Genomic DNA, 16045 nt, shown 5'->3' on the forward strand with positions numbered 1-16045 from the left:
AATTTGGAATTGCTGCCCACGAAGCCAGGCTGGTAGAAGCAAGCCAAGGGTGGCCCAAAGGCGCCTGTTTGTGGCTGTTGTGTGGTGATGGCGCAGCAGGTGGGTCTAAATCCTCCGCTGTCGCTCATTGGGCGGTTAATAAGACAGCTGGCAGAGGAGTGTCACCTTCGCTGGGCACGGCATCATTTGCCTGTCTGTCTCCCCTGCCCGAGGTGCTCTCCTGGAGGCCGGGGGTGAGTCTCCATCTTTTCTTTAATAGACTTCATGCTTTGAGAGAAGTTTTAGGTTCACAGTAAAATTGAGCGGAAGGACCAAAGATATCCCATATACCCCCTGGACCCTTCTTAGCCCCTAGACTAGGTGTCTAGTCTCATGCTCAGGACCCAGCACATTCTCAGCAGATGTTTGATGAATAAGTAACTTTCCAGCCAAGTGATGGCAAAGTGAAATCATGCTCTTTCTAAAATCCAGGTGGTTAGACCTGTCACAATCAGGCACGACTTTCTGCTCTTGGCAGGAACAGTCTGTGGTTGTCTCGATGGCAAGGAGATCGAGTCGCAGGATTCTGAGGGGCTGGGCCTCCCCGGTTTGCTCTGTATCAGTGAGAGTACCGAGCACCACCCAGGTACCCAAGGGTGGGATCCTGCAGCTTCCCAAACCAGTGCTGAACTGGGTCACTCAGAGGGGTTTAGAGATCTATAAAGCCGTATATGTTTTTATAGCTCCCTATCATACAGAGATCTATAAAATGTATTGAACCATATATAGCTCTGTCTATGCTTGGTTATACATATTTATAAATGTATCTAAAATACATATGGCTTTATATATCTACTAGAGGATATATATATGAGAGGTGTTATAGATGTAAAAGGTTATATATGTATATATGTATAAATACGTGCTTCTATTTTAAAGCACATATTTATAAATATAAATTTAAAGTAGGTATAATTCTTGCTTTATGTCCAACATGGGGTTTGAACTCACAACCCTGAGATCAAGAGTCACATGCTCTACTGACTGAGCCAGCCAGGCACCCCAAAGTAAGCAGAATTCTTTTTTTTTTTTAAATTTTTAAGTGTATTTATTTATTTTGAAAGAGAAGAGACAGCGTGAGTAGGGGAGGGGCAGAGAGAGGGAGAGAATCCTAAGCAGCTCCACACTGTCAGCACAGAGCCCAATGTGGGGCTCGAACTTACGAAATGGTGAGATCATGACCTGAGCCAAAACCGATTTGGATGCTTAACCAACTGAGCCACCCAGGCACCCCACAGAATTCTTAAAAGAGGAATTCTGATCTCAAAGAGGGCCCTTTAACAAAGAGCCTCGGGGGTGCTTGCATGGCTCAGTCGGTTGAGTGTCTGACTTCGGCTCAGGTCATGATCTCACCACTCTGCTTGGGGCCCTGGGCTGACAGCTCAGAGCCTGGAGCCCACGTCGGATTCTGTGTCTCCCTCTCTCTCTCAGCCCCTCCCCCCGCTTGTACACCGTCTGTCTCTTTCTCTGTCTTTCAAATATAAACAAACATAAAAAAAAAAAGAGAGCATTGGATACAGCATAACTGCAAAAGTAAGTTTCATCGAAAGACCTGTGGACACTGTAAATTTCTCCTGCCTTGTTTCAGAGGGCCAGGCTGTCTTTTAGAAAAGGGACATCGTTTACTGTATCTTGCTTGAGAACAGGAGTCATAGTCTCAACCTCATCTGTCCCATAGAAGGAAACAAAGCCTGATGACAGTGTGTGTTATGCATGTGTGTATCTGTGTCCGTGTGCCATGGCTCAGGCCCCATGAGGGGGATTTTCCTGAGGGTCTCCTAGAGCAAAATTTCCTTTAGTCTGTTCAGGGGAGTTATATATTCAAGGATGTAACTAAATAACAAGGATGACAGATCATCCTTCAGAAGAACATTAAAATAGTTCTAATGGGGGAAAAATCACTTCCAGTATTTTCCAATTTTTGGTGCGTTCCATCAGAATTGATTGCAGGGTCCAGCTGGAAAGAATTCAGGCTCAGCCTGTACAAATCAGGGTAGTTGTTCCAGCTCTGGAGAACTGGAAGCAGGATGAGTTTACACGGCAATAAAAGATCCGTGCCCTCCCCATTTCTCTTCTGGCTTCATTCCAAAATTCAAATTTAAGTTTATCTGTTAGTGGGAAACACAGCATCTCTCACCAACATTATTTATTTCAACTTTTTATCATCAAAGTTTTCAAACAGGCACAGGAGGGACTGTAGAGTAACAAACACCCATATGTCCATTCCTAGGTTAATAATTTTCAAGATTTTGCTGTATTGATTCATCTTATCCTTTTTTTTCTTTCTTAACAATTTTTCACTGTTTTTTTTTTTTTTTAGTGTTTATTTAGTTTTGAGAGAGCACAAGCAGGGGAGGGGCAGAAAGAGGGGGCCAGGGGATCCGAAGCAGGCTCCGCACTGATGACAGGAAGCCTGATGTGGGGCTTGAACTCACGAACTGCGAGATCATGACTTGAGCTGAAGTCAGATGCTCAACCGACTGAGCCACCCAGGTGCCCCTTGGCTGTTATTTTTTAAAGGAAGTTCTTGACAAGTCATTCCATTCCTAAAGACTCACTCAATATAAAAAATAAGGAAAAATTTTTTATTCTGTAACTGCAATATCATTATTACACCTAACAAAATCAACAGTTCTTTAATATTATCTAATTTCCAGGCTATGATTAAATTTCCCCAGTTGTCTCAAAAAAATGTTTCCTAGATATAGATAAATGGAATAGAATTACAGATTTTGAAATAAACCTACATATCTGTGGCCAATTGACTTTGGATAAAGGGTCTCAAAATTGTACAATGGTGGAAGAATAGTCTCTTCAAAATGTTGCTGGGACAGCTGGGTATCCACAGACAAAAAATTAAGTGGACCCTTACCTCACACTATATATAAAAAGTAAGATGGATCAAATACCTAAATATAAAAGTAAAACTATAAAACTCTTAGAAGAAACTATTGGACTAAATCTTCACGACCTTAGATTTGGCAATGGTTTCTTAAGTGAAACACCACCAGTACAAGAAACAAACAAAGTGATAAACTGGACTTCATGAACCTGAAAAAACTTTTATACACTGAAGGACACTATCAAGAGAGCGAAAAGGCAACCCACAGAATGGGAGAAAATATTTGCAAATCATGTATCTGATAAGATTCTGGTATCCAAAATAGACAAAGAACTCACAAACAACCCAATTAAAAAATGGAGAAACAGCTTGAACAGACATTTCTCCAAAGAAGATATTTAAATGGCCAACAAACACATGAGAAGATGCTCATCTTTACATGCTAGAGAAATGCAAATCAGTGTCACAAAGAGATACCAGTTCATATCTGATATGACTATACTTAAAAAAAAAAGGGGAAAACAAGTATTGGCAAGAATGTGGAGAAACTGGAACCCTCATAGGTTATTGGTGGGAATGTAAAATGGTGTAGCTGCTGTGGAAAGCAGTTTGGAGGCTCTGCTATAAGTGAAACAGGGGATTACCATGTGACCCAGTAATTCTGCTCCTGGGGATGTACCTAAAGAATTGAAAACAGGTACAGAAACAGAAAAGGTTTCTGTTCATAGCAGCACTGTTCATCACAGCCAAAAGGCGGAAACAACCCAAATGCCCTTCGACTGGTGAATGGATAAACAAAATGTGGTCTATTTATCCAGTGGAATGTTATTCAGCTGTAACAACAGACGAGGACCTGAGACGTGCTATCATGCAGTTAGACGCTGAAAACATAATGCTAAATGAAGGAACCCAGACACAAAAGGCCATATGTACTGATTCCATTTGTGTGAAAGATCCAGAATAGGCAAGTCTGTAGAGATAGAAAACAAATGTGGGGTTGCCAAAGGCTCAAGGGAGGAGGGATGGGGAATGGCCATTGAATGAGAAGAGGTTTCCTTTTGGGGCGATGAAAATGTCCTAGAACTAGATCTTGGTGGTGGTTTCACAGCACTGCAACTGTACCAAATGCTACCAAATTGTAAGCTTCAGGATGATTATGAAGAATTTTAGGTCATGTGAATTTGACCAAAATGTTCTTTTTTTTTAATTAAAAAAAATTTTTTTTAAGGTTTATTTTTTTTAGAGAGAGAGAGAGAGACAGAGTTCTAGCAGATGGGCAGAGAGAGAGGGAGACACAGAATCCGAAGCAGGCTCCAGGCTCCGAGCTGTCAGCACAGAGCCCCACGTGGGGCTTGAACTCATGAACTGTGAGATCATGACATGAGCTGAAGTCAGAGGCTCAACGGACTGAGCCACCCAGGTGTCCCTGACCAAAATGTTTTTAAAAAGAGAAACCGTATCTTTCAAAGGTTGATTTGTTTGAACAAACAAATACAAACAGCTTCCCACCTTGCATCATTTCTTCTAACACTCTGTTAATCTGTAACCATTCCCTCCCTTTTCAAAACTCCTGTGACTTTTTGTGGTAACTGGGTCAGTGTCCTGGAGGACGACCCCTCTTCCAGTTTGTCTGATTGCTCCCTGGCAGTGGTGGGGAAGCCGTTCCTGGAAACTGGAAGTCGGTGTGGCGTGGCTTTGATGGGTCCATGTTCCACTGTTTGACAGGCAAGCTTCATCCCCAGCGCTGTGCACTTTGTATTGTATCACATTGGAAGGCACCATATATCTGACTCTTCAGGTGGAGAGTCACATTGTCATGTGTCTGCTTTGGCTTCCCAGCAGTCCTGAGGGACTCAAGACCCAGTGACCAAGCACGGGTTAGATTGGACGAGCGTTAGCCAGTGATCTTTTGGTGCGGACTTGGGGATCCCAGGCATGGTTGGCGCAGTTGACCAGACTCTGTGTCATCTAGCCTCTGCCTGCTTCTCCCTGTAGCCCTTTCCTTCTTCATGTTCCTGCCATACTGCCTGCTTCCACTCTCTCACACCCCCATGTTCCACCTTACCTGAGGCCTTTACTTTTTTTTATTAAAAAATTTTTTTTAATGTTTATTTATTTTTGAGAGAGACAGATACAGTGTGAACAGGGGAGGGGCAGAGAGAGGGAGACACAGAATCCGAAACAGGCTCCAGGCTCCGGGCTCCGAGCTGTCAGCCCAGAGCCCGACGCAGGGCTCGAACTCACAAGCCACGAGATCATGACCTGAGCTGAAGTCGGATGCTGAACCAACTGAGCCACCCAGGCGCCCCTTAGATCATCTTTTTTTTTTTTTTTTAATGTTTTATTTATTTTGGAGAGGGAGTGACAGAGCTCAAGCAGGGGAGGGGTAGAGAGAGAGGGAGACACAGAATCCGAAACAGGCTCCAGGCTCCGAGCTGTCAGCACAGGGCCCGACGCGGGGCTCGAATTCACAAGCCATGAGATCATGACCTGAGCCGAAGTCGGACGCTTCACCGACTGATCCACCCAGGCGCCCCTATCACCTTTACTTTTTTTATCACAGTGGCAATTAACGAACTCTTTGACAACTCTGTATAGTGTCTGTTACACCTCTCTGTGCTGTAACCTTCACAAGGGCAGGAACCACATCTGGCTTTTCCATTGCCCTGTCCCCAGCACTCAGCCTGATGCCCATAACACATCTGTTAGATGAACGAAGAAGTTGGAGGACAGAGGTGTGCCTGAGGATCTTGGGCCTCAGAAGATTGCTTAACGAGGACGAATGGCAGGTGTCCCATGTCAGACTCCTTAGGCTGTGGACTCTTACCCTCCCATTATGAACACAAAGCACCTTGCAGGATGGGCTAGGGGCAAATGCTTGTGTGTGCCCTATGTTTCAGTCAAACCACTTTCCAAAAATTCACTTCTACTCTCTGAGACCTCCCAGTGTTAGGGAATGGAGCAGAGCAGACTGGTCACCATCAGGGGTCACATAAGTGAGATCGCTGGTGGCTAAGAGGGTTTTTAGGAACAAGAGTATCTACTTGTGCTTTAAAAAGTTTTTTTTTTAAAGTTTATTTATTTATTTTGAGAGAGAGAGAGAGAGAGAAAGAGTGGGCAGGGGAGGGGCAGACAGGGAGAAAGAGAGAATCCCAAGCAGGTTCCGCACTGTCAGCGTGGAGCCTGATGCGGGGCTCGAACTCATGAACCTAATATGATCATGACCTAATATGAAACCAAGAGCTGGACGCTTAACTGACTGAGCCACCCAGGCGCTCCTCTACTTGTGCTTTTAAGTAGGTTTCTCTGTGCTCCTTCCTTAGGAGCATGAAACAGCCTGGCATTTACAGTTGCTTCGGGGATGGTATGAAGGGGCTGGGTCCTACGTTTGATTTGAAATAAAAGAATATACAGAAGATAGAGAAGGGAAGACCTGGAATCATCGGAAGCTGCACACAGGACTCAGAAGGTTATACTCTGATGGGGAAGGGCTGGAGCTCTTGACTCGGTGTTAAATGGGTGTTCAACTCAATCTTCTCTAGCTTGTAAGGGGCCAGAGGACCCCAGCTGATAGGCACACGGAACTGCCTTCGGATTTCACAAAATCCCTCTGCAGACCCTTCTCCTTTCCCATCTCCCCCACCCCTCTTTGCCTCGCTATTCTGTTCCCCTTCTGTATCTCCTTTCCCACCCATGTCTTTCCTGTCTGTGTCACCTTCTCACTTTGAGCCCTGCCACTAGGGCTCTGCAAAGAGGGACGTGTACTGGCTGACTCATGCCTGGTGGCCGTGGGTAGTTAATAAGTGAGGCAGTGAGGCTTGAATCCCCCACCATGGTTCAGGCACCGGAGGACTTCAGGAGGAGGTACCGTATACAGGCTTTGCATGTGGGTTCTGGAACCATCCCAGCCTGGGTTCATACATACTCCAGCTCTTTCACTGAGCAGCGACGTAAGCTTGGGGAAGAACCGTAGTTTCTAAATAGGTAAAACAGGAACAAGGTAGTACCACTGTCCAGAGCTCTTTTCCAGATTAAATGCAACAATGCATGTAGATCGCCTGGTATGCAGTAAGGAACCAGTGATAGCCATAGTTGGGTGGGTCACATGCATTTCCCAGCACAGATTATTTCCTACCTCCACAATATTAACATCAGTCGTATGATCAAGCACACGATCAGATGTCAATAATCCCCTCTTCTTGGGAGCCTCCCATGAATTACTTAAGCCTCAGATGGGTGGACTGTACCCTTAGGGAGAGGTTCCAAATTAAATATTACAAAGCCAGTGAACATTGATATTATTATTAGTCCTATTATGCAGATAATGAAACTGAGGCGCAGAGAGGTTGAGTGGTCTGCCTGTGGTCACACCAGTAGGAAGTGAGGAAGCGGGGATTTGAACACAGACATTCTTTTTTTCTTTTTTTAATTGAGATACGATTCATGCATCGTAAAGTTTGCTCTTTAAAAATGTGGATTTTAGTGGTCTTTAGTATTTTCACAGATACGAGCAACCATCACCACTGTCTAATTCCAGGTCAGTTGCTCGCCCCCAAAGGGAACCCCCTGTCCCCCTTGGCAGTCATTCCCATCCCACAGCCCCTGGCAACCACTCACCTACCTTCCGCCTCTGTGGATTTGACTGTTCTGACGTTTCATAGAAGTGGAATCACACAACACATGGTCCTTCGTGACTGGCTTCTTTCGCTTAGTTCTCAAGATTCATCTGTTTTGTAGCACGAGTCAGTACTTCATTCCTTTTTACGGCTGAATAATATTCCATTGTATGGACATCACATTCCGTTTGTCCATTTACAAGCCGATGGGCACTTGGTGGTTTCCACTTGATGGCTCCCGTGAGTAATGTTGCTGTGAACATTCATGTACACTGAATCCGAGCCCAGACGTTCTGATGTTAGAGCCCATGTGCCTAACCTTTATGCTTGAGTCCCTCCCTGTGCAGACTGGAAACATCTCAGAAAATGTCTTTGGGGAATGTTACATGTGGTGAAATTTGCCGAGGGCAGGCTTGACTTACACCCCATGGCTTCCAAATTAAAAAAAAAAAATTGTTTTAACGTTTATTCATTTTTGAGAGACAGAGTGCAAGCGGGGGTGGGGCAAAGAGACAGGGGACACAGAATCCCAAGCAGGCTCCAGGCTCGAACTCATGAGCGGTGAGATCATGACCTGAGCTGAAGTCAGACGCTCCATCGACTGAGACAGCCAGGCATCCCAATACACCCCATGTCTTCTAATCACTCAGTGGGCATGACTTTTGTTGGTTTTGTGGTGTTACAGAATCGTATGCCCCCTTCCTCCTTTTTTTTAGTGATTTAACTAACACAGAAGCTCCTTCTGTGTGCGTGGCTTGCTGCCCAGTAGGGCGGGCAGGCATTGATCAATTACAAATCTTGAACCATACTTTGGGAGAAAAGTAAAGGGTTTAAAGAGAACTGGTAATAGGGGGCCTTGCAGGCTGAGGAGGAGCAGTTTCGGGAGGAGTTGGGGAAGAGCGTGCCAAGAAGAGAAGCTGGTGTGGCATGAAACCACATATCACGAGGTCTTTAATGTTTGGGACCCAGGCATGTTCGTCCTCTTTCTCCCCGTGTTCGAGGGGCTCTTAATCTCGTAAATGCAGGCAGGTGAAAGTCTTATTGTCTGTACCCTCTGAGTAGTCCCTTCGTCATGACTAATTAGTGGCCCGTGCCCCTCCTCTCTGCTCCTGGCTTCTGGGACCACCACCCACATCAATGGGGACCTCCCAGGGCCGTCACAGACACAGCCCTTACAGTAGGATAAGTGTCCACTGGAGATGTCCAGCTGAGCAAGCCATACCTCTCTAGACGGTCCTGTCCCACCCATGGAGACTCAGACTTGACCATTTTGGATGTGCACCGGGACCTGGGCAAAGACCACTGATTTCTGCAGCTCTGTCCCCACACCCTATTCAATGGATTAATCTGCCCCAGGATCCCACATCACACACACTGTCCATGTCACTCGATAAGCTGAACCACCGTGGACCACTCGCATGGAGATATATTTGTGTAGTTGTTTAATAAAACATTTATTCATTTGATTTTGCCATTTTTGTGTTCTGCGTTCAGCAAATGTCTTTTTTCAGGTCTCAGGCACTTTGCAGGGGCTTTTAAATCTGGTAGGTCCAGGCTTGTGGGTAATTCAAAGGGCAGCCTTTCTAACATTCCCCTGCTCCTATCCTGTCATTCCCTCCATGCTCGCCTTTACGACTCCCCTCTACTCAAAATGCCCGGTGTCCTCTGCTGTCCTCTGGGAAACCTGAGGTTTCATCCCAAGATCTGCCTCTTTGTCTCCACTGATACATGACCCACGCTTAGTTGTTGGGTCTGCAGGAATCCCTGAGAAGAGATTGGCCTTCTCCTGGATACTCCGTGATGCCTGAGGACACATCGAGCTCCACAGCACCGCCCAGGGCAGGCCTGGTCTCCAGGGTAGCTCACCTTTAGGGTCTCCACACCATTGGGACTGTTAGACATACCGGATTCTTCTTCCCATTGCCCTGTGTGCACACACATTCTTAGAAATAGTCAGCTCTCGGAAGGAGGAAGAGAAATGCTTTCTAAAGCTTTCTTTTTTAAAAATTTTTTATTTATTTTTGAGAGAGAGAGAGCGTGAGCAAGAGCGAGCCGGGGAGGGGCAAAGAGGGGGTGGGGACAGAGGATCTGAGGCAGGCTCTGAGCTGACAGCAGTGAGCCGACGTGGGGCTCGAACTCACCGACTGCGAGATCATGACCTGAGCCGAAGTTGGACACTCAACCGACTGAGCCACCCAGGTGCCCCTAAATCTTTCGTAATTTGCGAGACGGCTCTCTGGTGATTTTTGCAAAGTGGGGTTAGTTCCTTTCCTTTGTCTCCTGCCTCCAGTGAACGTCCCTGTGGACCTGATGGGAAAGAGAACGGCCTCCCAGACAAGCCATGTGCTTTTCCACCCACTTCTTGTTTAGCAACACAAAGACCAGAGCAGGGCTCTGCTAGGAAGGGCCCAGGCCAAGGTCCTCGGCAGAAGTGGGGGGTCTGGTGTGAAGCATCTGAGGTTTGTAGCACATTTTGCTTCTCCCCTCCCACCTCCGCATATTTGCATAAGCCTCTCCCCCTCGGGATGTACTGCTCTTACAGAGGACCTGCTCAGCCCCTGCCTGCCTGGAGCGGTGCACCTGCTCTGTGCTCGCTTTGTAACCATCTTGAGGTCTGATTGCTGTCACCCTCCTGCCTCTGATCATTGTAAGTGGGAAACCCTGCTGGCGTCCCTCCCCCTGCGAGGTTGCAATTAATTTGTGTCTTGGCCGCGTTCTTGGGGCCAGTCCTGGCACGCCACTCCTCAGGCTTCTTCTCCTTTCCTAGGTCCCAACATGCCTCCTGAGCCCACAGGCATGGGTTATGACAAGCACTTGTGTGTCAGTCTAGCTGTGCGTGACTAGCTCTGCGTGCATCTGTTCTAGCCAGGCTAGGATTCACCTTTCACTTGGAAAGCCTGGTTTCCACATCCATCATCCTCTTGGACCTCCCTCAGCCATGTGATATATCACGCAGGATAAACATGACCCTTTCTCTCTGGATCTCCGTTGAGAAACCTGACCGTCAAGAGGTGGGTCATGCCTGGGGCTGACAGGTGGCAGGGCTGGAAGCAGACTCCAGGTAGTCTGACTCCTGCCCCAGGGCCCTCACCACGTGCTGGCTCCACTGAGAATCTGAGTTTCCTAAAGGCAAGTGACCGGTTACCTGCTCACATTGTCGTTGACCAGTTTCTTCTCAAAAAAGAGCGATGGTTCTTTAAATTTCATGTGTGAATTCTCACCACTTGAAAAACAAAAATGAAACGTAACAATAAAACAGGTAGGCAAACCAAAGCCTAGTTCATTAATCAGCAAACATTTATTGAGAGTCTACTGTATGCTTGGCATTCTTCTAGACGCTGGCATACAGCAGAGAACAAAAGAAATATTGTCCCTGCCCTCAGGGGATGTCCCTGCCATCCCCTGATCTAGAATGGTAATTCTTTTTTTTTTTTTTTACGTTTATTTATTTTTTGAGAGACAGAGAGAGACACAGGGTGAATGGGGGAGGGGCAGAGAGAGAGGGAGAGGGAGACACAAAATCCGAAGTAGGCTCCAGACTCTGAGCTGTCGGCACAGAGCCTGACGCGGGGCTCAAACCCAAGAACTGTGAGATCGTGACCTGAGCCAAAGTCAGACGCTTAACCGACTGAGCCACCCAGGGGCCCCAAGAGCACATATCTTTAGCATTAGATTCTGTCTTCTGATAGAACAGAAAACTCCAAACAATGGTGGTTTACCCAGAGTGTGGGGGGCAGTTGTATCAGACTCTTCTGTGCCCGCTCGGCTTCCTGTGGCCCACCTTCTAATCCAGCTGTTGCTGAGGTAACCGGGCCACCAGGATGGGGACTGGGCAGCTGTGTGGTGTGTCAAATCGTGAGTTTGGCATCTGTTGACATGCCCCTTCTGAGAAAAGCTGAGGAAGTAGAGAACTACTAATAGCTATTCATGCACGGACATCGTCGCCTTGCTGTGGAATCCAGCCAGCTCAGGACGGAGGACTGCCACCAGCCTCCAGGGGCCTCCCAAGCTGTCCTCAAAGTGTGACTGAGTTTGGGAAGGAGAGGCACAATGGTGGAGAGAAAGAGAAAAATAAACCTAGGGTTCAGGTGAAAGCTGGTAAGGGGCCCCATTGGCTCAAGTTTGCCGTGTGTATGAAAATGGTTAATATTAATTTAGGTTCTTTTAAAACAAAGGGCAAAATTCAGAGCCAGGAGAGGTAGGCAAGGGCTGTGAAGAGCAGTGGTTAGTTGAGGGAAAGTAGCCGGCAGCCCTGAAGCTGAGAGGTCGTAAACTATTTATCCTTGTTGCTGCCTGTATCTTGCCCCCCCCCCGCCCCCCGCGATGGCCTGCCTCCCCCATGCGTTTCAGAAAGTTTCCGCAGGGGTTTTCCTCTTAGCGCTTTGGAGTGAGGTGGTAGGTGACAAGCTGCTGGTGGTTCCTCAGGATGGAAGCCACGGGCTCAGTCTGAAGGACGCAGTTGAGCTTCTCAGCGAGAAGGGACATGACGTGGTAGTGCTGGTGTCAGAGGTCAATCTGCTTCTGAAGGAATCCAAACACTACACGAGAAAAATCTATCTAGTGCCATTGGACCGGGAAGAGCCGGAGCACCGTTTCTGATCTTTTGGAAACAGTCACTTCGCTGAGAGGTGGCTCCTGAACCCTGCTGTGAGGGAGGACAGGAATACCATGATTGTTACCGACACGTACTTCGCCAACTGCTAGAGCCTCCTGGAGGACTCGCCACCTTGAGCTTCCTCAGGGAGAGCAAGTTCGACACCCTCTTCACAGACCCAGCCCTGCCCTGTGGGGTGATCTTGGCAGAGTACCTAGGCCTGCCCTCCATGTATCTCTTCAGGGGCTTCCCACGCTCCTTGGGGCACGCAATCAGCCAGAGCCCAAACCCCGCATCCTACATTCCCAGATGCTACACTCAGTTCTCAGACCGGATGACCTTCCCCCAACGGGTGGCCAACTACCTCGTTCGTTACTTGGAGACCTACCTTTGTATTCAAAGTATGAAGACCTTGCATCCAATATCCTCAAGAGAGATGTGCCTTGTATCGGAAGGGCTCCGTCTGGCTGTTACGATACGACTTTGTGTTCGAGTATCTCAGACCAGTCATGCCCAACATGGTTTTTATTGGAGGGACCAACTGCAAGGAAAAGGGAGTCCTGTCTCAGATCAGTGGCTTTGTTTCTCTTTGATCGCTCTGTGTGTTCATGGGCAGGCATCGTTCTCACGTGCACAATCTTCCCTCATGCATTTGGCTCTTTAAGCCAACCTGGGAGGGCTTCCTGAGGAAGGGGATGCCAGGCTCAGAGTGGACTGGCATGGAGGGGGTCAGAGGCTGAGGTTCTGAACGATGGAGAGGCTTTGAATGAAGACAGGGTACATGCGTGGCAATAACAGGCGGTATCTTTAGTGAGGTTGTCTGGGGACAGTCATAGAATCATAGAACGAGTCTTGGAAATTTCCAGTCCAAACCCTACACCTACCTGCCGAAGAAACAGGTGAAGCCTTGACCAAGAGGACACAGAGCTGAGGGGTGCCTGGGTGGCTCAGTTGGTTAAGTATCTGACTCTTGATTTCAGCTCAGGCCACGATCTCATGGTTTGTGAGGTAAAGCCTTGGGTAGGGCTCTGCACTGACAGAGTGGAACCTGCTTGGGATTCTCTCTCTCTCCCTCTCTCTCTCTCTGCCTTTCCCCTGCTCAAGCTCTTTCTTTTTCCCCCTCTTTCAAAATAAATGAATAAACTTAAAAAAAAAGGGAGGGTGCCTGGGTGGCTCAGTCGGTTAAGCGACTGACTTTGGCTCAGGTCATGATCTCATGGTCTGTAAGTTCAAGGGTCATGTTGGGCTCTAAGCTGACAGCTCAGAGCCTGGAGCCCGCTTCGGATTCTGTGTCTCCCTCTCTCTGTCCCTCCCCCAGTTGTGTTCTGTGTGTGTCTCTCTCTCACAAATAAATAAACATTAAAAAAAAAAAAGGGGGACACAGATCTGAAAGGACAGTCCGTGTGGAAACTATTTTTCCACTTCTGTGCCTCACTCTTTCCCACAACTCTGAACCAGAGATCCGCAAACAACAGCCAGTGGACCAAATTTGCCCAGAGGCCTGTTTTTTATATGGCCCAGAGCTAAGAATTTCAAAGGAATATTAAAAACAGCAACAGCAAAGAATACGGGAGGGAGATGTAAGTGACCCACTAAGCTTACATATTTGCCACCTGACCCTTTATAGAAAAAGCATGTTGACTTCTGACCTAAGGCAAGTAAGTCTTTTCAGATGCCTTCCTGACGTATGGGAAGAGAGCCCAGAGCTATTTGGAAAGTAAAAGCCTGTGAGTTTTTTGTTTTTGTTTTTGTTTTAATATTTACACCTTCGAAAGGCTTCAGATCACTCTTTCACACCAGAATTCTCCTTTTCAGTGCATTTTTTCGTCAGAAAGAAATCCTCAAGTAGGTCCCAAAGACCCTTATCCCTCTTCTTTAACATCGGGTGATTTCTTTGCTGACACATGGGATAGTTGGACATACCTATGAGAGCTGGCAGGAATGTGGAATAAATGAACATAATTGGACTGGTTCTATAAGGCATGGGGCACGAAATAGAAATACCATATGCCAGGAAAATTGAACCAAGTAGTTAGTTCATAAGCAAAAATATAAGAAGAATTTGGCATAAGAAGAAAAAAATAGCACTTTTGTTACCTTTGTTACCGACCATTCTATTTTTGTAAAAACAGAAATGTATTTAGTCGTATTGAAAAACCAGATGGTGGTGAATGTGTTTTTTGAACATCATGAACTTAGTCTGGAATCTCAGTTGTCATCCCAACATATTATGATGTGACATCATATGTCACCATATTATGCAACATGTAATTATGCAACATGTAATTGTCAACTTGTACTTTTAAATCAGGAATTAAAGGGATCAGAGTCAGAGTTTTTTCATTAAATGATCAAACCAGGTCAACACTGTGAAAAAAAATTTGTACTTCGCTGTGATGGAAATATTTTAGGATCGTGTAGAGGTGGTGGTTGCATGATATGGTGAATGTACTAAATGCCACTGAATTGTTCACTTCAAAATAGTTAATTCGCTTATGTAACCTCATATAAAAAAGTACTTGAAAAAGAAGATACATCATAGATCAGGAAAAATAAAGTCCTGATTTATAGCTGAAAATAAAACCCCCAAAACCAAACATTCCTTAGTAGGCAAATAACTTGGTTGGGTAATCCGTAACCACAATACAAGTGGCCACGAAAAGTTTGGAAGCATATTTGACTTCAGAAATAATCCAAGAAATTCAAATTAATAAACAACGAGATTCAATTTTGCTTATGAAATCAGCAAGCATGTTTTATAGGTAACTCTTGGCTTACCTCTAAAACAGGGATAGTAAATTACTTGTTACGCTCTTGCTAATGTGCAGAGCCTTTTGAAAGCCAGAGCTTGGAGAACGGTCCATGCGTAATGCTATGATTCACAGTTTGGGGAAGTGTGATTATTCTCAGGGTAACCTGTGTGCTCCCACTCTTGCTTGTGTGGAACAGCAAGAGATCACTTCCTAGTGCCCATGTTAGAGTGACTGACTACAGACTCTCTTGGGTCCTCTGCCCAGGGAGGGACTCAGCCAACTCAGCTCCCTGGTTTCTTGTCTGCCTGGTTGATGGTTTCCACTGGGAGACCTTCAGAGGCTGGACCTTGGGGCAGCCTCAGATGTCCTGAGGCTTATCCCAGCCCTACCCAGGGCCCCCTCTCCAGCCCCATACACCTTGTCACCTGCCCCCAGAGCAGTTCTTCTCAGGCCACATTCTCAAAGGTGCCTTTCCCTGTGCCAAGAGGGGCTCCAATCCAGGTCAGATGCTGGAACAGTCTCTCTGTTGTCCTTGCTTCTTAACTGATACCCATCCTTCCCATGGCTAACCTCTTTTCCTTAGGTTTCCAATATCCCCATTTTAGAAGAGAGTTTGGTGTCACTATTAGAAGGGGCATTGAAGTGTTTTTCTTAGAACAAAGGAATTCAGAGAAAAATTCTAGTCTCTTCCACTCGCAAAGCAGAGAACTGCTCAAAGCTTCAAGGACAGGTTTCCACTCTCCCTTTTGGGGCCACACAAACCCAGGGAGCTCAGGCTCCCGGACCAGCACATCCTCTCTGCACAGCCTGCTCCATGGGAGGGAATGAACCAAAGCCCAGCCCTAGCCTGAGCCAGGGTGGGAAAGGGGCAACTTTCCTTCCCCTCCTGGCTCCTGGGATCCCTCCTTCGCCCCCATTACATTAGTCAAGTAAGAGCTACAAGCCTTGCAGTCAAGCCCAGCTGTGTGGCCAAGGCAGGTGGCTTCTCTCCGGGTGTTCATTTCTCCATCTGCGGAATGGGGACACTGTGGGGTTGGGGGCAGGTATGATGGTGTTTGCGGGAGAACTTTGAAAACCATACACACAACATATGCAGGACAGGCTGCTTTAGGCTGGAGTAACAGGACGGAGACCCCTCAGATAGGAGACAGTCCAATTCTCACACGAACGAGCAAACCGAAGCTTCCAGGCAAACCAAGTG

At 46.7% G+C, this 16045-nt stretch overlaps 1 pseudogene; it reads left to right on the top strand.

Moving 5' to 3' along the window:
• Window positions 1-9890: 9890 nt before the first annotated feature.
• On the top strand, window positions 9891-13246 carry LOC128314153 (UDP-glucuronosyltransferase 1-6-like; annotated as a pseudogene).
• The last annotated feature ends 2799 nt before the right edge of the window (window positions 13247-16045 follow it).

The sequence above is a fragment of the Acinonyx jubatus genome, chromosome C1 (genome assembly GCF_027475565.1).
Source record: "Acinonyx jubatus isolate Ajub_Pintada_27869175 chromosome C1, VMU_Ajub_asm_v1.0, whole genome shotgun sequence".
Taxonomy (NCBI): Eukaryota; Metazoa; Chordata; class Mammalia; order Carnivora; family Felidae; genus Acinonyx; species Acinonyx jubatus.